This window comes from Panthera tigris, chromosome A2 (genome assembly GCF_018350195.1).
Source record: "Panthera tigris isolate Pti1 chromosome A2, P.tigris_Pti1_mat1.1, whole genome shotgun sequence".
Lineage (NCBI taxonomy): Eukaryota > Metazoa > Chordata > Mammalia > Carnivora > Felidae > Panthera > Panthera tigris.
The window spans coordinates 104,341,194-104,359,474 of NC_056661.1; the positions used below are offsets into that span (position 1 = coordinate 104,341,194).

The 18,281-nt window shown below is 33.8% G+C and overlaps 1 long non-coding RNA gene across 2 annotated transcripts in view; it reads right to left on the reverse strand.

Moving 5' to 3' along the window:
- LOC122233712 overlaps positions 1–18,281 on the reverse strand; it is a 44,789-nt gene that overhangs the window by 20,555 nt on the left and 5,953 nt on the right. The window contains exon 2 of one of the 2 annotated variants that reach the window (XR_006211388.1): positions 3,495–3,638. This is a non-coding gene — a long non-coding RNA (uncharacterized LOC122233712). The remainder of the gene's footprint in view (positions 1–3,494; positions 3,639–18,281) is intronic. The other variant, XR_006211385.1, reaches the window with a different exon arrangement.

Consider the following 18,281-nt stretch of genomic DNA (forward strand, 5'->3'; position numbering starts at 1 on the left):
AAAGAATTTACAATAAATCAGACTCATAGATTCATTGCAGACTGATGAGGAGGGGTTCAAAGGCCATTTACTTTCCATTGGTTGGGCAATGATGCCTTTCCTTGACAGTACAAGATATCACCTTGGTATTTTATTTAATCTAAATCTAAAGTCGTATGTCATACTTTATTTCTACATTACTTACACAGAAAAAGTAAAATATTACTTTTAAGATGTTAATGTCAGGGACTAAATATTTACCATACAGCCCCCCTAATAGGCACATATTCATTAAAGTGTAACATCAATCTTTAAAAAAAAAATCTTAATGCTTATTTATTTTTGAGAGAGACAGAGCTTGAGTCGGGGAGGGGCAGAGAATGAGACAGAATCAGAAGCAGGCACCTAACGTGGGGCTTGAACTCGTGAACTACAAGATCATGACATGAGCTAAAGTCAGACGTTTAGCCAATTGAGCCACCCAGGCATTCCACATCTTTTAAAGGGAAGAGGAGCTATATGCAAACATACATACATATACCCACAAATCTGAATTCAACACTTACTTGTCTGAATTTTGAGCCCTGTGCCTTCCAGTCATTGTTTTCTCCCTGTATGAAAAGATGTAAGCAGGAAAGTAGCCCCCCACCCTTTTTTTTTTGTTTTTTGTTTTCAAACAACACTGAATCTAAGGGGCAATAATCAATTCTAAAAAATCCCCTTATTAATGAAAGTAATAACCAAGGTATAATCTGTATCCATGTATAAAAGTGTCTTTGTAGGAAAACAGCATATTCTGAAGGAAATTTACTTTGAAGCCAACACTTAAAAACTGATGTGTTCTCTAAAGTAACTCTTTTTCTGAATGATGTGTTTTTTTTACATTTATTTATTTTTGAGAGAAAGAGAGTGACAGAGCACAATGGGGGAGGGGCGGGAAGACAGAGAGAGAGGGAGACACAAAATCCGAAGCAGGTTCCAGGCTCTGAGCTGTCAGCACAGAGCCCGACACGGGGCTTGAACTCAGGAGCCATGAGATCATGACCTGAGCCAAAGCCAGATGCTTAACTGACTGAGCCACCCAGGCGCCCCTCCTGCATGACATTTTAAATTCAACATGGTACCTTTAATCTGAGTGTTATGATGAAAATATATTGACCATTTAATAGGTTTTTAAATAGACCATTTAATATCCATACCAAAGTATGGATAATACTTAGAACATAAAAAATTCTGACATTGCAATTTAATTATTTAGGCTTTTGAACAATGCAGAAAGTTTTGAGTATAGATGATGAATTAACTACTTGATAAAAGCAGTATGCTAATAAGACTTTGGTTCTGTATACATCAATTAATTTCAGTCTTTTTCATACCTCTTAAATCTCAAAATGGTGTCTGTGGGTGTAAATAATACATGTGTGTATGTGTGTATAAAAGAGAGAGGAAAAGAGAGACTGAATTAATGCAAGTGATCCTACATCAGGAAGAACTGCTGTGAGTACATGTGCTACTTACATTGGATCAATATTATTATTTGAAAATGACTCTTAATCATATTGCTTGTTAATTAAGTTACAATATCCTCTAAATCTGGAGACTATTATGGTCTCCATTATATCAAAAGCTATTCTATAATTGACAAAATAATTTTGGTGGGGTTTCCCAGCAGATTTACCAGTACTGATTCCAGGAATTAAATCAACCTATTCAATTGAATGAATGTGGTTCAATTCCATATAACTGGCCTGTGCTCTCCTAACTCAAAAAACAACAGTCATTAAATTGTAATACATCTGATTACTCTGTACAAAAGCAACATACATCTAAGTGAGAGCAGCTGTGGTGAAACAAAATACTCTCTTCCCTTTTGGAGACCATTAGAAAACTAAAGCTGATAGATGAATCAAATCCACGGCGGGGGGGGGGGGGGGGGGGGGGGGGGGGGGGAATCTCTAATAGAACAGTAAAACATATGGATAGTGCTCCACTGCAGAATTATGATCCTGTTAAAGGAAATTTCTCTCTAGAAATGTCCTCAATGACTCCTATGCTTGTTCACATTAGAATACCTATATTGTATGACAAATGGAAAATAAATCTGTTTCAAGTATGCATTGTCATATTAAAAGACTCTGATGCTTTGCCATTACTCAAGTGTCCCATTTCTCTCTTCAATGTTAAAACAGATGTCATGATGTTACTATTAGCATTTCATGTTTATACTTTTCTGCATTTTCCTAATAAAATTATTTTTCACTGACTCTGTATGCTTTCTACTTACCACTGATACAAATTTTATTTCATATTTACATTAACATGACTAAGGAAATATTATCTTGCTTTACTATCATTACTGCTGATTACAGTGTTTGCAAATATCCAAGGTAAGTCAGTGAAAGAAAGACACGTTCAAGGCATTTCTACTGCAACAAAATGTGAGTTTTGTTCATGTAGTTTTTAAATTTTTGATGTACATTAACATGTGAATATAAATGTGAATGATTTACAAGAACATTCCAGTTGATTTAAAGTTGGTGAGCTACATAAGAAGAAGAGGGTTTAGGGGCACCTGGGTGGGTGAGTCGGTTAAGCATCCGACTTCGGCTCAGGTCACGATCTCGCGGTTCGTGAGTTCAAGCCCCGCATCAGGCTCTGTGCTGATGGCTCAGAGCCTGGAGCCTGTTTCAGATTCTGTGTCTCCCTCTCTCTCTGACCCTCCCCCCATTCATGCTCTGTCTCACTCTGTCTCAAAAATAAATAAACGTTAAAAAAATTAAAAAATAAATTTAAAAAAAGAAGAGGGTTTAGAATGGAGAGGCTTGTAGGATTCAAGTACATGGAGAGAACAGTAGAAAACTAAGAAATTTAAACTACAATGTCATGAATCTTTAATTGTAAGATCAATGTTTTGTAACAAATACTTTTCCACTGGGAGGTGGAGGAAGCAAAGGAGAAAAAATGTTTACCAGATGTTGGGCATTCCAAATAAGAAAAAGAAGACATTACTCCTATCACTGCTTCTGTAGCACAGATGCTATCTATCACTACAGTACTATAGTCAGACCATGTGGTCCACTTTAATGAGTGTCCTCCTAAGTGGCTATTAATTAGCATGTTCTTATATACTAAGTCTCAATATCATTCCAAAGTTTATAGTTGGTTCCTTACTTTCTTCTTTCTTTAGAGTATGCTTTATGAGTTTTATGAAGAAGTTCCAGTGATTACAAGAGCTCAGAGCATTTACATGGTTTTGGAGGCGGGGTGGGGGAACAAAGTATTGACAACTGGCAGAGAGGGAGTAGACAATAAATGAGCCAACCCCAATGAGGATAATAAGTAATAAAGAAAGACTAAATAATAATGATGAGTGGAGCCAGTTCATTAGTTTTCCATAGCTCAGGCTTTTGCCTCACTTAACTGAATAAAATATATATGGTTCAAGTTGTAGTGAAAAAATATTCCTCTTTCTGATATGCATTTATTCATACAACAACTATTTATTGTTTACCTACCATATTTCTGGCAATGTGGTCTGGGATAAAATTACTTTTCAAACTTCCTGATAAACATGAATTTAGCATCCTTGCCTTCTGCACTTATATGATAGTACCTTCTGACTTCATCCTGTGAAAAACTCTTAAGAGGTGAATGAAATACTGTAATAAAAGAAAAACATTGACATAACTTAAAAACACATGAATAAATCTTGAATTCAAACACTGTAATTTGAAAAACAGCCTGTATACCTGACAAGGCTTACTTATATTTTCACTTTGAAACAACACATGGTCTACCCATTTGTCACACCTAAGAGATGTCTAGGCTACTTCTATATCTTGTGAACAGTTTCATGGATCTACAACCACCATGGCGATCAAAAATTCTTTCCTGAGGTGTTTTGTCAAAATGAAATTAATTTTTACTATTATGTGAGAAAATATTGATTTGGGGTATACCTGAAAGCATTATTTTTTCACATCTAGGTTTATGTGAGGTTCCAACATGGAAAACAGGTCAGTGGAACTTTGGAATGATTTGTTCCAAGAAGGGAAAAATATAATCTTATATAATATCAATCATATAATTAAGTATACAGGCAATTATTGTAAGCCATATGATTTATTGGCGCCTGGGTCTTAATATTTAAAAATAAATCCTTCAGTTTCTTAAAAGACTATGTTTAACCCACCCACTTTCAGATAACTGTGAACAAAAATTTTGAGGTTTAATAATCTATATGTTTAGAATTATTTGTAGGTATTCTAACTGATATCAGCATAAAATAGTTAAGATAAATACTTCAGGGGTTATTTTTTATTACACAAAGTTATCATGGTTAACATATTTCTGCAATTTTCAGCTCCATTCTTTCATTCAAAATCAGAATTCTGTACTCCACTTATGAGTAAACCACTTAGGCAGTTACCTGGAGAACACAGAATATCCATAAAAGAAAGAGATAGGTACAGTGAATATTCTCCAAAAAGAAAACTAAGCTATATCTGGAAATATAAAATTGGCACTAAGCATTTTATTTAAAACATATGAAAAATGTCAAACTTCATAAAAATGATAACTAATACACACAACGCTTAAAACAGATTTTGAAGAGTTGGAGTAAGAATTTAAAGAAATATATAAACCAATAGGGACCATAAGCATCAAGGGACACAGCAGAATATCTAACATACTAGGAAATCACACACACAAAAAAAATGTATCCAGACTTGATTGAAAAGAAGGCAACATTCTGACAAACACCAGGGTAAATTTTATTGCCATTTCTTAGTGAAAAAGGAATACGGAAATCCACTGCCTGTTGCATATTATTATGTTTCCAGTTGATTGCATACTAAATTTTATATAGTTCTCATTCTATATAGTGAGTTTGGTGATTCTAAATATAAAGTGTTCATAGAGTCCTAATAAAGGAATCCTCCCAGGCATATTTGCAACAATGACCTCTATGTAATTAGCCAAGTTCTGGTGCCAGGAGTACAAAGAAACTAGTAAGAACATTCTCACAGATGATTGTTTTTAACAAGCTTATTTTTGTTTGGGTGTTCTACTTATTACATATGCATGTCTGATCTCTTGCAAAACTAAAGCCATATAAGAATGTCAAGGTTACAAGTGAGGTTCTTTAATTTTCCATTAGTCATCAGGTACTAGATTTAAACAGCAGATTGTTTCAATTGGTTTAGTTGGCTAGTGCCAAAGCCTATTCAAATGTTCTCTGCCTGTTGTTTACTTTTGTATTTGTAACTCAAAGTCTTGCTGCCAAGTATTCTATGAGCTCTCCAAAATATTTTAATGCAAATAGGTTGGAAATGTCATCAGGACAATTACATTAAGGAACAAGCTCAAGTAAATCCACAAGCAAATGGGGTTGGGGGGGGCACTTCCACATAGATCATTAATTCTTAATGATGAGGATAATAAAAGTAAGGCACTGATGATATACTATGTATATTAACATTAGCTGGGAAATAATGATTAAGCAGTAAAAACATAAAACTGATTGGAAGGTGATGAGCACATTCCAAGCAGAAAGCAGAAACGAAACCAGTGGCAGGAAGAATAAGACAGGAAAGGCAAGAGAACAAGGACTGCAGAGTCCTGGCAGTGTTTGTACTTGGATTCTTTTGCGGAAGCCATCAGTATCCTGTTAAATAGCCACCCAGTCAACAGTCAAGCCCATACGCCCAAGGTCAGATACTGAGGGGCTAAATTTTGCAACAAATGTGACCAGACGAAAAAAAAGGGCACAATTGTGTGGAATTAATCAGCCAGCTCAGCAGGACCCAATTCTCATTTCTTTTTCTGGTATCTAACAATATTCTCTAACTCCTTCTCTAGATTAAAGTGCAAATGGCATGTTGCTATTATCATCTGATATTAACTACTTTAAGCCACTATCAACATTGCCTTTTGGTTTACAGGATTCAATCCATATCTACTGTCTGTTTCAAAATTGTGAGTATCACATGCCTATTTTATAACTCATCGTAGTCTTTTCATCCAACCAAATCTTTTTTTTTTTTTTTTTGAAGTTTATTTATTCTGAGATAGAGAGGGAGAGAGCACATGCCCAGTGAGCAGGGGAGGGACAGAGAGAGAGGGAGAAAGAGAATCCTAAGCAGGCTCTGCACTCTCAGTGCGGGGCTCAAATTCACGAACCATGAGACCATGACCTGAGCCGAAATCAAGTCAGATGCTTAACTGGCTGAGCCACCCACGTGCCCCTTTGTCGAACCATACCTTAAAAATAAATCAGAACACAACTAACAGTAAACATGTAAAAGAATTTAAGATGTGTAATATACAATTGTTTTCATGACATTTACTATACATACTGAATTTAAAAGTTTTATCCAAATTATTTATGATCAAATCAGGCCAGGTGCATAGGAGACAATGCACCTATTCAAATACAGTCAAAGCATCAATTCCCATTTATTATCTACCCTCATTATTTTATTTTTACAAAATTAATTTCTTTCAAAATTATAGTATGCCATGTTAACATGTATTTCAAAAACAACATATGGTTCCTCTATTCCATGGTGTTGCATCATGGAGATGGTACAGTGAATGATAAAGATACATAGACACAAGAAGGAACTTTAAAGTTCACGCAGGTACAGAAGGTCAAATGGGTTCAACATCCTAGAAAACAATTTGGGCAACAGAGACAAGAAAATGAAACAAAAGACTGGGCAACACAGACCAGACAAAGGCAAACCTTCACAGAATAGGAATTTAGAGTCCAACCCTGAACATTAATGGGAATCATAGGATACCCACATCAAATAGGGCACCAAACTTATCAAGTAGATTTATGACCTTATTTGTGTGAGGGTAAAAATAACATGTATTGAGTCTCAGTAATGAAAAGACAAGACAAATAGGAACCTCCAGGCTGGAAGATGAAGCGAGGTGAAGAGAAGGAAAAGTGTACCTAATACTTTGACTTTTTATTAAGCATGAATTTTAAATTTTTATTGAAGTATAATTTACATACTTTAAGATGAAGATCCTAAGTATTCAGTTCAATGAGCTTGGGTAATTGCATGCAACCCTTCAACTATCCCTCAAAACAAGAACATTTATATAATCAACAGAAAGTTTCTTTATATCCCATTTCCTGTCCATTTCTACCTCCACCTCAGGCAATTACTTTGAGATTTCTGTAACAATTTCTAAAACAATAAGTTTTACCTTTTCTTGGAATTTATGTAAATGAATTACAATGTATGCATTTCTTTTTTTTGCATGTAGATTTTTTATATCACAAAATATTCTAGAAATTCATCCATGCTGCTTGTATCAGTAGTCTGTTCCTTTTCTCTGAGTAGTATTCCATTATATGAATGTACAAATGTGTATCATTTGGTTTACCTGTTGATGGATATTTGTTGGGGGTTTTTTCTTTGTTTTAATTTTTTCTACTATTATCTATTATTATATTATTATTTTAAGAGAGAGAGAGAGCACGAGGAAGAGGTGTGTGTGTATGTGGGAGGGAGGGAGAGAGGGAGAGAGAGAGAGAATCTTAAGCAGGCTCCACACTCAGCACAGAGCCTGATGCAGAGTTTGATTCCACGACTCTGGAATCATGACCTGAGCCAAAATCAAGAGGAGTGCTCAACCGACTGAGCCTTCCAGGCACCCCTGTTAGGAGGGTTTTAATTCAAATATTGGCTTAATAAGAATAGGCTGCTATGAATATTTATGTGCAAGTCTTTGTGTGGGTGTATGTTTTATGTTTCCGTACATAGCTGGGTCACAAGAGAGATGTATGTTTAACTTTATTAAGAAAATGCCAGATAGTCCAAATAATTTATTTTTACATTCCCATTAACAACTTATGAGCATTTTAGTTTCTCTACATACTCACCAATAGAGTTCCTATGTACCCTACAATATTGATACTTTATATTAGTATGGTAACTTTGTAATAAATAATAAAACAATATTGATACATTTGGTATTGTCAAATTTTTTGTTTTTGTTTTTAGCCCTTTAAATGGATAGCAGGCAGTGTATCATTATGCTTTTTATTTGCATTTCCTGATGATTAATGATATTCATTACTTTTTCATTTTCCAATTGTCCATTACTATGTATTCTTTTGCGAGGTTTCTGCTATGTCTTTTGCCCATTTTAATTGGATGCTTTATATTTTTAGTGTTGATTTGTAAAAATAAAGGTCTTTTGTCACATAATTGTATTTCCCCATCCTTAACTTGCTTATTTGATGGTGTACTTGATAAGAAGAAATCCTTAGTTTTGACAAAGACCAACAAATACATCAATATTTCCTTTTGTAGTCCTAATAAATCTTTTTAATAAATAATCTATTTAATAAATAATTTAATAAACAAATCATCTAATAAATATTTTCCTGCCCTAAGTTAGTAAGAAAATAGTACTGAGAATTCCCGTGTACCTTACACCCAATATCCCATGGTACATTTCTTATAATTAATGAATCAATATTGATAAATTTACCAAACTTTATTCTCATTTCCAGAGTCTTTACCTAAGGTTCTTTTTCTGTTTCAGTGTCTCATCCAGGACACAACACTGCATTTAGTTGTCATGTTTCCTTAGGTTCCTCTTGGTTTGTTACAGTTTCTCAGACTTCCATTGTTAATAATGAAAGTTTTGAGGAGTGTTAGTTAGGTATTTTATAAAATGTCTCTCAGTTAAGATCTTTTGTTTTTCTCACGATTCGATTGAGTGTGATGGTTAATTTTATGAGCCAACCTTGCCAGGCCATAGTATCAACATTTGGTCAAACATACTCTGGATATCTCTGTCAGGGCATTTGTGAATGAAATTTACACTTAAATCAGTGGACTTTGAGGAAAGCAGATTGTTTTCCATAATGGAGGTACGCCTCATTCAATCAGATGAAGGCCTGAATAGAATAAAAGATTGATCTTCCCAGGGCTAGAGAAAATTTGGCCAGGAGATAGCCCTCAGACTTGAACTGTAACATTGGCTCTTCCTGGGTTTCCAACTTTCACTCTCTCTCTCTCTCTCTCTCTCTCTCTCTCTCTGTCTATATATATCTCGATATCAGTATACATATAGACAGAGAGATACATCCAGTTGGTTTTGTTTCTCTGGAGGATCCTGACCAATACAGTGGAGTTACAGGTTTGGGGGACAAAGACTTTATAAAGAAGTAAAGTGCCATTCTCATTGCATTATACCAAAGGTACATAGTATCAGCGTGACTTATCACCTTGATTGCCCGTCTAAGGTATGTGGATCAGATTTCTCAACTGCAAAGTTACTATTTTTCCCCCTTCTATACTGTGCTCTTTGGAAGGAAATCACCATATGCAGTCCACAGTTAAGGAGTAGGGAGTTATGCTCCACTCCCTTGAGAGAAGAATATCTACATAAATTATTTCAAATTTCTCTACATACATCATTTGTCTATTTACCCCCATTTATTTATTCAGTCTTTTATACATATATATATATATATATATATATATATATATATGTATGTATGAACTCAAGGATGTATATTTTATAATTTGGATTACCATCTACCACCACCTTATTTATATTGTTGCTTAAAGTGTAAAAGCTTTGGCCATTGGAAACTCTTTCCTTTGGCTATTGTGTCCCTTTGATATATCCCCCTCATTGTGAGTTCCTATGACTTGTGTGTGTTTGTTTCCTTAAGCAATTTCTTATTTTCTGACACTACAAGTTTCTCCAAGCTCATCTTGTATAATTCCTGATTCAGTTCTAGAATAATCCATTTCTCCCAGGAGCTCTAGCTCCTATTATTAAAGAATGATATTAGAAATTAAGTTCTGGCTACTAGGTGTGGTCATTGGTACTGAGGTGTTATTGCTTCCACACCCTCTCAACTGATAGAGAAAGGAAATCTGTGTGTATACTAATGTGTATATACAAGAATCTGTAAACATTCCTGTATGTAATTATCCATATCCCTATTAAGCTAAATATGAGTTTATACTGGCATATACAAATGTAACCCATACTACATTTATTATTGTAGCCTCTTCCCCGTGCATATCTGTAACTTCCCAGTCCAATAACAAAAACCTGTCTACCATCCAATTACTTACTGGTTCAATTCCCATATATATGTATGGTGGTATCAGAATTCGTATTCTGTAGCTCAACGTGGGACAATTTTATGAACTATAGTACAGTGTCTATATACATTTTCTTTTGCCTTTAGACTTAAAGACTCTATTCATTTCTGAAGTTACTTAGGTCAGTATCTTTTTCTCCTAATACCTTCAGCAAAGTCATTTCATATATTTATAATAGATTTTGTCTACATCACTGCTGGGATCTCACACCTGGTAAATCTTTTTTTTTTTTTTTTTTTTTTTTTTTTTTTTTTTTTTTTTTAATTTACTTACACTTAGGCTCATTCTTTGTATTGTAAAGTTCTATGGGTTTTGACAATCCATAGTGTCATGTGCCCACCATTACAGTATTATACAAAATAGTTTCACCATCCTAAAAAAATACCTTGTGCTTTTCCTCTTCAACCCTCTTTCGCTTCTGCTGAAAGCCTGGCAACCACTGATCTTTTTTACCTCATGTAACACCTACTTCACTACTACCTCTTGTAGTTTTGCCTTTTCCAGAAGGTCATGTAATTGGAATCACAGTAAGCCTTTTCAGATTGGCATATATATAATATATATATATATATATATATATATATATATATATATATATATGTTATAATGTTTACTTATTTTTGAGAGACAGAGCATGAGCAGGGGAGGGGCAGAGAGAGAGGGAGACACAGAATCCAAAACGGGCTCCAGGCTCTTAGCTGTCGGCCTTGACGCTCCGACCCAGGACTCAAACTCACGGACCACGAGATCATGACCTGAGCCAAAGTCAGATGCTTAACTGACTCGAGCCACCCAGGCGTCCCACACATTGGCTTATATTTTTCTATAGAAGCATCTAGTGATTCCAAATTAAAAGACTGGTCCTTTCACTATTAATAGAGCTGACTTTGTAGGAAGTTAATTGATCATGGGTCAACTAATGCATGAGTCTACTTCTGAACTCTGTTATGTTCTATTGATTCTATTCGGCTATTCTAATAACAATGATACATTATCTTAATTACATTAACTTTATAGCTTGAAATCTGGAATTGCAAGTCATTCAATTTTGTTGTTCTTTGGCAAGATTATTTTGGTTCTTCTAAGTTCTTCCATTTGCATATAAATTATAGAATCTAATTGTTGTTTTTATCAAAAAAGACTTCGAGGATTTTGATTTATATTGAATTGAATCTATAGACCAATTTGAAGAGAAAGGAACACCTTAATACTGAACCTTCTAATTTGTGAAAATAGTATCTCTGTTTATTTCAGTCTTCATTAATTTCTCTCAAATAGATTATAGTTTTTAATATAGGTATCTTGCATGAGTTTTATTAGGTTTATTCCTATGTATTTAATTTTTTTAATGCAATTATAAATGGTATTTTTAGATTTTTATTTGAAAATTATCATTACAATTGATTTTTGTATATTTACTTTGTGTCCTATGAACTAAAATAATATATTACTTCTGGAATATTTTTCTGGGACCCATAAAATATTTTACATACAAAATCCTGTTTCTTTACAATTTTGTTTATAAACTTCATGCATTTCAATCTTTTTCATGCTTTATTGCACTGGCTAAGAATTACGATGAAATGATGACACAAAGTCATTTACCAATTTATCATCATATATGATTCTATCCTCTATGATGAAATTTTTATAATCAATGAGAATTGAAAAACTAGTCAATTTACTTTTTTCTGCATTTATTTAGATGATCACATGATTTCTTCTTCTATATTGTTATTTTGTGAATTACATAGATTGAGTTTCAATGTTAGCCACTAGTATTATTCATTAATGTATTCCTGTATTGAATCTGCTAATATATATTTTTAAACATTTATTTATTTTTGAGAGACAGATAGAGACAGAACATGAGCAGGGGAGGAATGGAAAGAGAGGGAGACACAGACTCCAAAGCAGGCTCCAGGCTTTGTGCTGTCAGCATAGAGCCCGATGCAGGGCTCGAACTCACATACCGGGAGATCATGACTTGAGCCGAAATTGAGTTGGACGCTTAACAGACTGAGCCACCCAGGAGCCCCTGAATCTGCTAATATTAACAAATTTTGAATCTTTGATCATGAGAAGGTGTATGGGTCTATAACTTTCCTTTCAGGTATTGTATTTACCAAGTTTTTATATCAAGGTTATGCTGCTTCATAAAAATGAGTTGGGAAGTGTTCCTTCCTGTGTTTTTTTAAAATTTATTTAATATTAGTTTTCCTTTTTATTTAACATTTGATGTAATTTAATGGTAAAGTCACCTGAAATTTGAGTTTTCTTTGTGAGGTTTTGATAACAATTTAATTTCCTTAATACATGTGAGTCTACATAGTTTTTCTATTCCTTTATGTGTCAATTTGGTAAGCTGTATTTTTTAAGAAATTCACTCAATTATTTAAGTTACTGAATTTACTAACACAATGGAGAGATTCTCAACTTCAATATTATGGGTATTTGAGGCTTTGCTATGGGAGGATGCTCTATGTTTTGTAGGATATTTAGCAGCATCCGTGGCCTATATCCATAAGATTCCAGTAGCACCTCTTCCCTTCGGTTGTGACAACCAAATTATTTCCAGATACTGTGAAATATCCCCTCTGGGCAAAACTGTCCCCACCTGAGAAACATGGGCATGAAGTTATTCATAATATCCCTTTATTGTGTCTTTAATGTTTGTAAGATATGTAATGATATCCCCTATTTTTTTAATGATATTGGTAATTTATAATTTCTTCATTTTTTTTGTTAGGGTTTTATCAAATTTATTAATCACTTCAAAGAATAAACTTTGACTTTATTTTCTCAGTTTATCTTTTAGTTCACTAATTTCTACTTTTACATGTAATATTTCATTTCTTCTTCTTAAGTTGGGTTTAATTTTATCTTCTCTTTTGTTTTCTAATGTAGAAGCTGTGCCTTCCTTCAACTTTTTTTTTAAGTTTATATTTTAAAAAGGGAGAGACAGAGGGAGGGGCAGAGAGAGAAAGAGACAGAAAATCCCAAGCAGGCTCCACACTGTCAGTACAGAGTCTGGCACAGGGCTTGAACCCATGAACTGTGAGATCATGACCTGAGCTGAAATCAAGAGTCTGACACTTAACTAACTGAGCCACCCAGGCACCTCTCTTCTTTCCTAATATAGGCAATTAATGTGATAAATTTCCATTTTACACCAGTTTTGGATGCATTCTATAAATTTTGATATATTATGTTCTCATTATAGAGTTTAAAATATTTCTCACTTTTCCCCATGTGATTTCTTCTTTGATTCATGGATTATTCAGAAAAGAATTACTTAATTTCTAAGTATTTTGCCATTTTCCAGATATCTTTATGTTACTGATTTCTAATCTGTGGTCACAAAACAAGTATTATATGTTTCTGATTTTTTTGAAATTTATTGAGACTTTTTTTATATGCTAGCAAATAATTGGTTTATCTTGCTGAGCGTTCTTTGTGCAGTTGACAGGAATTTGTGCTTTTAATTGATGGATTTCATATTGTATTAACTTCAGTGGATCAAGTTTGTACACAGTGTTATTCAAATTTTCTATACTTTTGTTGATTTTTCTGTCTATTTGATCAATTATTTATTATAGTTTTGTCTATTTCTCCATTTAATTGTGCCAATTATTGTTTTGTGGCTTTAAGACTCTGTTAGTAGCTGCATACATGTTGAGAACTGTTATATCTTCTTAAACAATGACTTTTACCACATGAATTTTCCCCTGTATCTCTGGTAATACTCTTTTTCTTGAAGTTTTATTTTTCTTATATTACTATGGTGGTACATTCTTTCTTATGCTTACTGTTTTCATAGTATATTCTCCCCTACATTTTTTACTTTATCTATCTTCAAATCTTAGTTTACCTTCAAATAATAAAGAAAAATATAAGAACACTGCAATACTATAATTCTATTTACATTTCTTTCTACATTTTGAGCCCTTTTTGGCATATATTTTACTTCTATGTATGTTATAAACCCAAACTAAATCATAACTATATTTACTCAAGATATACAGCTATAGATAGATATAATGGATAAAATACATAAAATAAAGATAATAAAAATTACTGCTATATGTTTATTCATATAGCAGGACTTCTACCTGGTATTATTTCACATTAGCCTAAAGAACTTCTAAAATTTCTGCTAGAAATGTTCTGGTGATCAGAACATCTCCTTGTATTCCAAGTATTCCACATATAGTGTGGTAGGTCATTTGATACTGTCCTGGAGATATCAGATATTTTCTTCCATTTGTCCTTTTTTCTGCTCTTTATATTTGGTTTGTATAATCTCTATTAATCTGTCTTAAATTTATAGAGTTTTTTCTCTGCTACTTCCAGTTAGCTGGTAATACTATGAAGATTTTTTTATGACTGATATTTTATTAATTTTTCTAGTATTTCAATTTTTTAACAGTTCCCATGTTATCCACTTTCTCCACAGACCCTGCAACGTATTTATAATAGTGATTTTAAAGTCCCTTTCAGATAATTTCAACAAATGAGCCATTTTTGTGTTTACCTCTATTAACAGTTCACTCTTGACCAAGCTCACATTTTCTTTTGCCTTCACACATCTCATAAGTTTTATTAAATGCTAGATATAAAAAAGAGAGAGACAGAGAGACAGAGAGAGAGAAGGCTAAATAATATTTGCCCTAAAAAATATCTTGCCAGTTTTTCTATTGGACTTCTTTGTTTGGAAGTTTGAGTGTATTAATACTTTAGATTTGCTAAGTCTGGATTCTTTTGAAGCTTTAATTACAGTGTTTAGTTGCTTAAAACATGCTTAGGTTCTCAGCACTGGAAAAACTCTAGAGATTACTTGTACCTGATAGCTCATCCACTAGAGTGCTACTCTTTTAGCTCAAAAGCCCAGCTTCCAGCATGTCTGAGGGTTGTCTTTATTCCTCAGTCTTGCCTGTCTTACTGTGCCTGAGTGTAACCCTCTCCATCCCATTGCCTTGCCCCAGCCTTCCAAGGGCTGCTGCAGTACAATTTAATGAAGCTTGGAATCCTCAAAGGGACTGCTCCCAGCAATCCTGCTTCATTCCTGCCTTTCACATACTACTTCTGAGCACTCAGTTAAGACCCTTGGAATAGAGTTAAAGGGTGGATGCACACTTACTCTGACTGGAGCTCCATGAGATTGTCATCTATCATTCCAACCCACACACAACCATTAAACATTGGCTGGTCTCTCTTTATGTCTGTTTATGGTGCATTTATGTAGTATAAAGGCAATGTATGCACCATAAACTGTTCTGTAAAAAATGAAAGCAGCTGTGATTCTCTCCTCTGTTAGGAAATTCTCATTACCTTTTGGACTTAAATTCATTAAAGTTTGTGTCCTCAGGTCTGATAAGTTCACCACCCCCCACCCACCCCCCACCCCCCGCCAATTTTTAAAATCCTTTCTTGCTTGTGCTTGTGAACTGGAGCAAAAGTCTCTTATCACTTCAAAATTTCTGATTGGGCTCTGTATTTTTCCTATATTATAATCCTTTCAGAACATCTCCTCAAGGGTTTCTGGAACCAGTTCTCCACTTTGCCAAAGTGGTGATAACTCCTACTAAAAAACTGAAAATACTTCTTCTTTTCTCCCCTAACCACTTAATTTTGCTGATTGTTCTCCCTTGCATTCATGTCATAAAAAGCTACTTGATCCCTTGTGACTCATATCTGGCCTTGTTTCTTATTCCCTGAGTTTCTCATACCAGTCATGTCTTCCTTCTTTTCTTCCTGTGCATACTTGGGTTTCCCTGTACTTTGAAAACAAGTCTGACCTTTGTGCAGACATATATATATACATATAAGTAGAACTTACCTTAAGGCTTTTGGTTATCATTAACCTCAATTATTGGATTAGTACCTGCCAAAAATGTATTACTCATTTTTTGTTGGCTGAACTTGTATTATGTTGGCTTTTTGTTCAGGGTTTCTTATTCTATTTTAAGGATTGCTTCTTCCTGAAACTTTTTGTTTCTTTAATACTAACCATCTTATCTAACCCTAAAATCTGAAAACACTGCTTCTCAGCTGGACTCACCTTTTGAACTTGACTAGTTATCTAACTGAGCACATAAAACTTGTTATCATGCTCTGACTTCATCTATATCTATGGCCACTGAAGAAGAAAAATTATTTTTGTCATTACTCCTTCCCTTTAAGTACAAGAACTCCAACTTGCATAGTCCCAGTGTCTTTCAAATAACATACTGGATTTGTTGTCTCACCTGGATTGCTGTTCTGATTATTTAACACATAACCTCAAAATATAAACATAGGCGATAGTAATTAACATACTATAATACTATAAGAATATATTATTCTCTATAGTATCTCTATATGATCTTTATAGAGTCTCTAATAATCTTCAGTTTTGAAAACATATGTATATATATTTTTACTATGGTGGGCTTCAACTAATTCTTGACTCCCAGTAGCTATTACAAATCTAATGGCCATCTTGGTCTATCAGCCATCTCATTGATCTCATTTCAACAGTTTGTCAGGAAATAAAATATATTAAACAAGTTCATGAAATTTCAAATTATGTAGCTCTATTCCTCAGCTACATCATTGATTTTGTTTAGGTTTAAAAATTTCTTTCTCCAAATTCTATATTTAACTCCTCCCACAGTCTTTCAGGAAATACTCAGTACTAACCACATCCTGTTGATTCTATTTCCCAATTATCCCTACCTATTCATCTTCTCTGTTCCCCAGGCATCATTAACTTTGTTCTGGATCCTTCTCATATTTCTTATCTGGTCAGCCTCCACATCCCATCTACCCACTCCTCATTCATTTTCGGTAACAATTCCAGAATAATCTTTCCAAAATGCATATATGGCCATAATGATTAGCATTAAGTCATAACTCCTTAACGCACAGGATCCTTCATGACTAATTTGTTTTCTCAGTTTTAGCCTAATTTCATTTTGCATTTTTGTCCTCATATGTAGACCATGTTCTAGTCATACAGATGTTTATAGTTAAATATATCATACTCTTTTATAGCTCCAGGCTTGTGCACACCTTCTTTTCTTACTGGTAACTCCATTTCCAGCCTTATTCAGCTAACTCCTTCACAAATATCTCCTCCTTTAGGAAGTCTTTATTAATCCCTAAGTCAGAACCAAATGCCATTCTCTATACCTGCTGTGCAAATTCTTATCATAGTACTTATCACATTATGTTGTAATTGTTGATTTACTTAACTCTCTTCCCTACTAGGCTCTAAGTCATATTAATGAATGTGATGCAATCAAAATTAAGAACTTCTGCTCTTTCAGAGATAGTTAAGAGAATGAAAGCACCACCACAAACTGGGGTAAAATTTTTGCACATCATGTCTGATAGAGTCCAGCCTTATTCAGAATTAAAAACTCTCACAACCATAAAAAGAAAAGAAAATAACAACAATAAAAAATGGACAAAATTTTGAACACTTCACCAAAAATGTTAAAAAGATGGCAAATAAGCACGTGAAAACATGTTCATCAGTAACCCTTAAAACCCTTAATATATATATTATATATATAAAATATATATAATATATATTTTATATATATAATATATATACATATATACACATATATATTTTATATATATTATATATATTATATATATTTTATATATATAATATATATACATATATACACATATATATTTTATATATATTATATATATTATATATATATTAGTATATATAATATATATATAATGGACTATTACTCAAGAATCAAAAAGAATGAAATCTTGCCTTTTGCAACAATGTAGATAGAAGTAGAGTGTATTATGCTAAGCAAAATTAATCAGAGAAAGACAAATATCATATGACTTCAACTCATATGTGGAATTTAAGACACAAAACAGATGAACATAAGGGAAGGGAAGCAAAAATAACATAAAAACAGGGAGGGGGACATAAGAGACTGTTAAATACAGAGAACAAACTGAGGGTTGCTGGTGCGGGGGGGGGGGTTATGGGTGGGGGGATGGGCTAAATGTGTGAGGGGCATTAAGGGGACACTTGTTGGGATGAGCACTGGGTAGTATATGTAGGGGATGAATCACTGGATTCTACTCCTGAAATCATTATTGCACTATATGCTAAGTAACTTGGATGTA